This window comes from Thalia democratica, chromosome 3 (genome assembly GCF_965202585.1).
Source record: "Thalia democratica chromosome 3, ktThaDemo2.hap1.1, whole genome shotgun sequence".
In the NCBI taxonomy this organism is placed as follows: Eukaryota; Metazoa; Chordata; class Thaliacea; order Salpida; family Salpidae; genus Thalia; species Thalia democratica.
The window spans coordinates 78,521,298-78,530,786 of NC_139167.1; positions in this window are offsets into that span (position 1 = coordinate 78,521,298).

A 9,489-nucleotide genomic window follows, 5' to 3' on the forward strand; every position below is an offset into this window, starting at 1 on the left:
TAGTAAGGTAGTTTTATAAAAGAAATTTAAGATTTTACTATCACGCTAAGGTATAAAACACTAATTTTTTAACTAAATAGATAAGCTACACTAAACTGTATTAAAATTTATAAGTTAGATTTTTTTTTGATAACAATAATTTGTAAACAGTTTTAAAAAAACATTTTGGGCAGTTAATAGCTTTTCTACAGTATGTATTTAACCATCTAGCAAATAAATTATAGGATAACCCAGTTTAGTTCATTTGAAAATATTTTATTAAATTTCTGCTAATAAAAATGATCTAAAATATTATTACAATATAAGATCTATACTTAATTAACAAGAGTATGGTATGCGAACAATTATTTAAATGATCTTAAAGTTCTCTTCAGTATAATTTACTAAATTAGTTTGTAAAAATATGAAATTTTAATTTACTTACAACTAAAAGAAAACTCTAATATAGAAGACTATTGTTTTATTATACAATCGCATAAAATTTACGCAAAACTGTGTCTGCATATAGGACATGTTTTGTGGTTAGCAAACCACCTTTCAATGCAAACTCGGCAAAAAGTGTGCTGACCATCGCAGTCGAGACGCATCATATTTCTACCGATTTCAATGTCTCCCATGCATATCACACACTGATCACCAACAAATGACTGGTCAGCTTGAAATTGTTCGAACTGTTGACATCTTTCAGGCGTGAGGCCTTGTTCCTCCTCATTGCCTAATTGAAAGGCACCCACAATTCTTGCTGGTAAATTTGGTCTCATATCCTCAATGCGTTGCTGATAATATGCATACTCGCATCGTAAATCAGCTTCAATTTTTTGGTATTCTATAAACTCTTTCCAACAACTTTCTTTTCCCAAGTTTTTCTGCCGTTTCATTTCTGTTTTTATTGATTCTTTATAAGTTTTTAACCGTCTTTGCAAACTTTCTACTCCTGTGTCAAGCTCAATTTCAACGTTTATCAAGTCAAAATCATCTCTAACAGTTTGTAGTTTGTCTTGAATGTTTCGAAAAAATGCTTCAAGCACACGATGACCTATTGGATTGACATCCTGTAAAAGTATGTATTATTAATAAGCAACAGAATATTGTTTCAAAAATAAGTTGTTTTTTTTTAATACTTATTTTCCTACCAAACAACTTTTGTTTATCCTTTTTTTCTTTTACCTAAATCTTTTGAAATCATTAGAATAATTTACGTGCATATTTTATACTTTTGTTGCTAACTTTATTTCGTTGTAAAATGTTAAAATTTTTTTTATAAAACATACAATTAAGTTTTTATTGTTATTTACAGCAATTTTACTTATAAATACACACGTATAAGTGTGCCAAATACATGAGTTGTTTGACTATTTCAACCTTATTTTTGTACTTTGTTCTTTGTATTCTAAATTTTTTTATACTAAAAATACAAGCATGGATTGATACAATTTAACATTAGTTTATATTGTTGTTATCTTAAATTACACTAAACTGATACTTTTGAGCTTCTTTTAAGTAAATTAATAAGTATTCCTTCTTTTGAGTACGTGTTAAGAATACAATGAAATAGCACATATTTAACAAGAAGTGCTTAAAAATAAATAAAATTCTACAACTAAAAAGGAAAATATTTTAGAAAAATTGTCTTGAAAATTTAACCAAGTTATTTCTAAACTAATAGTAGTACATTTATTTATAAAAAAAATTAAATAGATCACGTTTTTGAACATCAGCTTTCAAGCTTACAAAAAAGCACAAAGTATAAAAAGTAAACATTAAGTAATTAAATAAAAAAGCATAAAAAACATATGGTAATCCTGAATATTTTTTTGAAAATTTCTGAAAAGTCTATTTCTTAATTTAAGTGGTATTGAACTGTCAAGTTTTTTTTTGAACAAAAACAACTTTTAAATTATGAATTTTAACTTCTGAAATTAATGACTAATAAAAAAATATTTTAAAAGACACTTTGTAATTAATTGTGGTTTATTAAAAAAACATATAAAACGAAAAGTTGTAAAATGATATTAATAAAAACTATTAATAAGTAATAAAATTTTGCAAACCTTATTTTCTGCTGAATTGTTACCATTAGACAGCACACCAACATTATTTTCTTGAACATTGTCCATATTTATTTTTATTATCTGTAAAATAAAATTATAAAACATCTAAACTATATAAAAGTGAAGGTTATGTTTTAGTTATAACAAACAATGTATAATTCTCCTGTAATTTCATAAAGTTACAACTTTGTATTAAAAGTTTAATAAACCAAACAATTTCCTATTAATCAGGTTTGCCAAATATTTTCAGAAAATTTTCTCTAGGTTTTAAAAAGTTTCCTCAAGGGTTCTAAAAATACATAATTTTAGGTCTATTTTTATTTTAAATTCAAGTTTAAGGTAAAAAACTATGTAAATAATTAAAAAAACATTAAAAAGAAACTGTAAAGCTACTTTAACTGTGTTTTTTGATAAAAAAAGTTTCGAAGATGACAAAAAAATTTTATTTATATGATATATTTTTTAAGTCAGATCTAAATTTTACTATTAAACATGTAAACTTTGTTAAAAATTTCAGTTTTTTTTAATTTTAATTTTTAAATGTTCTCAGTTTTGCAGGTTTTCCAGGCTTTTTAACATACATTGTAAACTTCATGGTCTTTCCAGGTTTTCAGACTTTTTTAGCAACCCTTGTTAATCAACTTTAAAAACCCAACTAAAACTTCATCATCATAGAAAAGATCAGAATATGTAACTAGAAGTAATAACCAATAATAAACTACGCTACAGCCATGAAAACTATTCTGAGAATTCAAAGATTTATTCTTAATATTTGAAAAACATTATTCATACACCTCAGCTTTTTAAAATGTCTTTAACAGGTTAAACCTAGTCTGAGTTTTTTAAAACTTCCAAACTAGCCTGTTTGTTTGGCATTTCTGATTAAAGAAAAATTTAAAATAAAGAAATAATCAAGTTTATTAGCAGTCAAATAAATATATATAATGTCTAAAAATATTATAAGTCAGGTTAAATGGACAGGCCAGTTTCTAAAACATAAAAATAAACATTAAGCTATTTATGATGTACAAAAACTTAAATTTTATTGAGCATTATAGCAACTATTTATTATAAAAAACAATGCATTTAAAAGCAGTAAATATGAAATATAAGACAAAATAAAAGATGTATCTGTACATACTTAATTTGAATTTAGACCCTGATGAGATATTTCAAACTGTGCTTTTCGTTTGTTAATTATTTATACTTACATAACTTTTTTAAGATACTTTTCTGGTTAGAAAATGTCAAGAACCAAAAACTTTGCTCTAAAACATGGGTCGGCAAACTGCGGCCCGCGGGCCAATTGCGGCCCGCGAAAGGTAAATCTGCGGCCCGCGAGCACGTTATTTTTTTAAATGGAATGCGGCCCGCGAAAGAAAATTTTGTGTCCCGCGAGCATGTAAATGTGGCCCGCTGAGCAAAATTATATTTATCTTTAATTTTTTTTCGGTAATTCGACTTGATTTGATTAGTTTGGTGTTAAGTCTCTGTACAACATTTTAAAATAATTACAAGAAATTACTGATTTAATTTAAAAATGTGAAAAAGACAGTTTAGCGTTTTAACAGGATATATTTCTCAGTTTCATAATAACTTCTTTTTTACAACAGTAAGCATTTATCTGAAAAATAAGTGTAAAGAGTGCTTGGATTAATAAGTTAGTTACATAATACCTATTTATTAAATAAACTAAATGCAATTGTTTTTCGTTTTGTACAAAAGTAATGCATAGTAATTAACTAAAGTGTCATTTCTTTATAGCTTAAATATTCTTTTTCAATATTTTTTATACCTAAGTTTCTTTTATAGATTTTTATTTGTAAATGTTATATTTTAGTGTGAAAACATTTAAAATAACATAGTAATAAAAAATAAGGTTTATTTGACTTTCGTTTTGACACATTTTAATTTTTTAGAAGTTTTCTATGCACATTAACTTAAAAAAATGCTCATATTTTAAACCACCTTTTTTTAATACTTTAGTTAGTTTAAGTTCAGTTTATGCATACTTTTCTAACATTGTTGTTTCTACATGTCATATCGAAATTCGTACAGACACATTTAAAACAATATATATGACATAAATTAACATAGTTTTTGTTTGGTATACATTTCTATTTTTCAAACATTTTTTTTTTGTTAAGCTAAGTTAATTTTTATGCCTTGCATATCAATACACACAATTGCTATTTTTTGGAGTTACCTATTTAATATAAACTAGATATAGAGGTGGTAATTTTATTAAGTTTGTACATTGTTAATCAAAATAGTTCAAATTCAAGCAAATAAACAACTAAACATTGCCACACACTCAGACTATCACTAACTGAGAAGTTCAAAACACAGGCCAACTAAGCCATTCTTTAAGTTTTTGGCTAGAATTGCTTTTTGTATAAAAAAATATCAGGAATGTTTTTGTTGACTTAGGCTGGCTTTTTTGCTTGAAAGAGTGGCAAGTTAAACTTATGATGTATGTTTTGCTCAATCCACAGTGTTAGTGTGAGTTAAAATATATGTTAAATTTTAAGTCTTGCAGCTGATATAATTCAAAATATTATTTATATTATTGTGTACATTTAAATATGAACAATCAGTGTTGCCAATAAACTTGAATCCCAGAAAAGCTTTAAATTTGTATATTTACATTAAAAGTTCTAGAAAAAAACTTAAATTTAAGAATTTCTGAAGAAATCTTGAATTTCAAACAATTTTTACATGTAAAGTAATGAAATTTCGAATTGACTTAAAAAAAATTACCAAATGTTTTTCTTTTTATTAAAAAATATATTAAAGTAGCTTAACAGTATTTTTTAACATTGATAAAGTTTTTAAAACATTTTTTTAAACTTCAATAAAACTTTATATTAAAAATAAAAGACGGAATTGTACTTCCAAAAACTTTTTATTGGTGCATTGCACCTTTAATTGAAAAAGTTCACCGATTGCTGTGCTTCGCGATGGAACTAAACCAAGAAATTCTACTAAAATGACAAAGTTAGTAAAACATATCTAATCAAAATTCTGAGATGAGCAATAGTTTTTCTATCATTGCACTCATGTTAGCAGATTGATTAAAGTCCTAATTTGATTTATGCGACTTTATAACCTTAATGCATTTCCTAAACACGACTTCATGTTGTCATTGAAGAAATAAACAAATTTTTTTCATTACCGCCAACATAAATTATTTAAAAAAGTTTTCAATTATAAATGGTATCTCATTTTAAGTAATAATTTTGCTAGTTTATTATTTGCCTTAACAATTTTTTCTGATCATTCTGTAGTTACTGAAGATAATAATATGCTTTGTTGGAAATGACTTTGGTGATTTTCTTTATCGTTTCTCGCAATAACTCCAAACTAACGTTTTTTTATTCTTGTAGCTCGTATTATATTTTACAATTACTATTTTTAAATGCAATATTCTTATTGCAAATAAAGAATTGCTTTCATGCTTAATAAAAAAGAAAATTTTCTACTTCGCTAATTACTCAATACAGTTTTAAACTTTTGTGAAATTTGTTTAAGAAACTTAATTGACCATTCCAGCTGACTTATATTTTTTTGGCATGTACTTTTTAACTGTTAATAACCTTCGTAATTTCTTTAAGTAGTGAATTTTATATTAACTGGACTGCTACACAAACAGGCTATTTTAAAAGCTTGAAAATTCAGGTGTGTAAAGCTTTTGTTTCAAACACTTTAAAGAAGTCTTCAAATTCTCAGAATAGTTTTCATGACTGTTGTGTAGTTTACTACTTGTATTATTATCTTGTTTTCTTACACTTTGTGTACTATTTGATAATGATGATATTTTGACTAGGTATTTAAGCTTGATTAACAACTATTTGTTAGCTTTTTCAAATTAGGAAAAAATTAAAGTGGTTTGATATAACTCAGACATTTTTAGTTTTTAAGTGACAACCATGTAAAAGACTAATTAATTACTAATAAGATATTCTATTAAAATATTTGAGATTAATTTATTTAAATAATTTGTTTTAGCTTTCTGGAATACATACAGGTATTAATTTTACTATGATATGTAATTACTTAATTTTTTAATGAGTGTAAATTATTTAATTCGCAAAAACTTTTTTTGAAGTAAATATTTGTAGAAATATGAAAAAGGTGATATAACAAATGTATGAAAGTAATCTATAAATTGTTTTTCAAGTTAAGTTTTTATAGAGAGTTGGGTTGTAAGTAAAATTACAAAAGTATTAAGTTTAACTTATTAAGTGCTTATGAAGGTACATAGTTTACTAACACTTAAGTATATTAGTCAATGTAAATTATAATCTAATAAATATTATTATAAATAGGCATTCTATATAAGTCATTTAAAATAAAAAAGTAATTAAAAGTAAAACGTTTCTCTAGTTTGACTAAAACTAAAACCAAAAGATTATTCAAATGTCACTAAAACTAAAACTGCGGCCCGCGAAGACTTTGCAAACTTGAAATTTGGCCCGCGACCACCAACTGCCTGCCGACCCCTGCTCTAAAAAGTCATTTTACAACAAAAATCAATAGTTTTCTAAAGTAATTTTAGTTTTGTAGCTGAACTATATTTTTAAACTGAAGCAACGGTCATGAAACAATGTAACTCACACAATAAAACACTGTTTCTACTTATTAAAAAGGGACATTGAAAATACAAAAACAAGTTTTTAATATAGCCACCCATACGGCCATCTGGATACTTCTAAAATAACTCATTTTTTAATTTTTAGCTATTAAAAATATAATAGGGTTTTGTAGCTTAAAACTCATAAAAAAACACTACAGAGGGTATCTCTGGTACTTAAATATCGTTGCCATTTTTGTTTAACAATCGCAGAAAACTCACTAGGAGTGATTTTATATTTAAGCTTTTTTTGTATTTAATAGTATAATGGTAGTTCTCGAAATGTTAAAAAACTCAAAACGAGAAGATTTATTATCACAATCATTTTCTATATTTTAATTTTCATATTTTAATTTTCTAGTAGTAAAAACTTAAAACTTACTATTAAATTTAGCTTACTTTGAAAATATTAACATGCCTAACTTATTTCGATAAAAAAAAATTTTAAACCTAGTTTAAGGTAATTGTGTCAAAGAAATTAAGTACAATGTTAAAACTACTTACTTTTTTATATAGTTTTTAGGCCGTTAAAGACTGGAATTTACAAAGTATATCTTAATGTAGTGTAAATGAAGAATAAGCCGGATTTATTTTGAGATGGTATAAAAAACTAAGGCTAAAAGCTTTTCAGGTCAACTATGATTGTCTCAGGTGTTTAAGTTTAAGTAGCTAAGGCTAAAATTTTGAATTGTAAAAACTCACGCTAGTTGTTTCATATGTCTTAAAATCTTATTTTATAATTTGATCAGATAATTTGATGCTTATTTAAATTCCTGTAGTTTAAAAAAAAACCAGATGTTATCCTAAAAAGAAACCTATTATTTAAAAAAATATTAACTAAAAAAAAATTAGATAGAATCAAATAAACTATAAATTATTATTTTTAAATATTTTGAATTCTATTAATAACAAAACCGATCTATCGTAGTATTTGAGAACCATTTATTACGTAAAGTTTAATTTTTATTAAACAGGAACAAAAAACTATTATATTTAATTTTAATCAGTTGTCTCCTGTAAAAAACCTAATTTTTTGTTTATAAGTATTACAAAATAGTTAAATTTTTAAAACCTAATTAAGTTATGTTTAAAATCAAAAAAAAACTTTAAAAACATCGCTATACTCTTATTATCAACTTAAAAGTAAATATTACATTCAAAACTATTAAGTTTATAAAATCAGCTATCATATTAAAATTACACATTTTTTTGCAATTAAAAATATACGTTCTAAACCTTAAAAAAGTAAATTCACAACGACAATGATTTTGAGAAATAACAACTTGTTTTCTTAGTTTTGTTGTTGTGAATTGACTTTTTTACACCAACTAGTAAGTTTTCTTTTAAACGAAGGTACCTTTACACAACAATAGTTCCTATAATCATATGTTTCGTCAATATCTTCGTATTTCCACAGACAATCTTCGTCAAGATCGTAGCAAAATACAGAATCTTCGTGCGGAAACAGATAAATTTTCCTTTTAAAGCACAACACTTTGTTAATAGGAAAATCATCGTCGTTGGTGAAGAAAACAAATTCTTTAAAAGTGGTGTCGTAGACCTCGCACGGTATCGTGCAATCTCCAACTACAAACATTTTGTTGGTGGCAACAATCAGGCTGTGATCACTTCTTGCGTGTATCATGTCGGGCATTGCCGACCATTCATCGCCGAAAACGTCGTACGCCTCAACGCTTTTCAGCATGCGACCCGAAACACCACCCGAAACACCACCCGAAACTACCACCTTTCCCCGAAAAACCACGCAAGCGGAACGGCGTCTCGCGCTTTCCATTGCGCGCACTTCTTTGAACCCGTCGTCGTTGAAATAGCAGCAGGAGTTGGTGGCGTTTCCAAGCCAGCTGCCTCCTCCGACCACGAAGATTCTATCAATAAAGGAGCAAGCGCACGTTCCGATCCGGCCGTCGATCATGTCGAAGTTCAGCTCGCTCCACGTCCCGGTCGCGCGCGAGTACTTGTGAATTGACGTCGTGCGCCCGGAGCTGTCCTCACCGCCGATCAAGTAAACGTCGCCTTTCAAATACACGGCGATTGAACCGCACCGTCCCGCAATCATCGAAGGCAGCCTTTTTGTTTTGTGCAAGTTGTGACGGCATTCGATTCGGTACGCGCACCTGAGAACTTCGTGACCGTTGCGTTTGTAACCTCCGCACATTATGACGTCAAACTGGTCGTGGTCGCAACACCTTCTCGTGCGGTAACAGCTTGGTTTTTTCAGAAGAACTTTTCTGCCGTTTACCTCTTTCAACGTTTCAACGAGCTCTTTAGTCACGCCTAACGGTGATAGGCTGTTTACAAAATGCTGCATTTCGTATTGAGACAGTAGAGTCAGACGAACCTTGTGTAACAATTGTTCTGCGAACTTGCTGCGTTTTTCATTGTTGTGTTTCAACCAAACTATTAACGAATTGGATACTTCAATTTCTGAGTGAATATTCAAGTTAGAACTTCCGAGTATTTTAACTAGCATATGGAAGTCTAGATTTAAAAAGTTTTCTGTTTCAACTACACTAGGGAAACAACTATCAATAAGGCGCAATGCGAGCTTTGCAAGGTACCGCAAGTCGTAAAATTTTGCTAAAGTGAAAACCAAAGTGACATTTTGAACATCAATATGTTTAATATGATCGTTTATTTCGTCCAAAATATCTTCTTCTAGCAATAACTTTTTAACTGTATATTCTGAAACAATTTTTCTTTGTTTGATACTGGATTCATCTACAAAATATACCATATATAAAAGTTTTAAAAGACTAGTTTGAACATCTGAGTTATGTTTTTTAA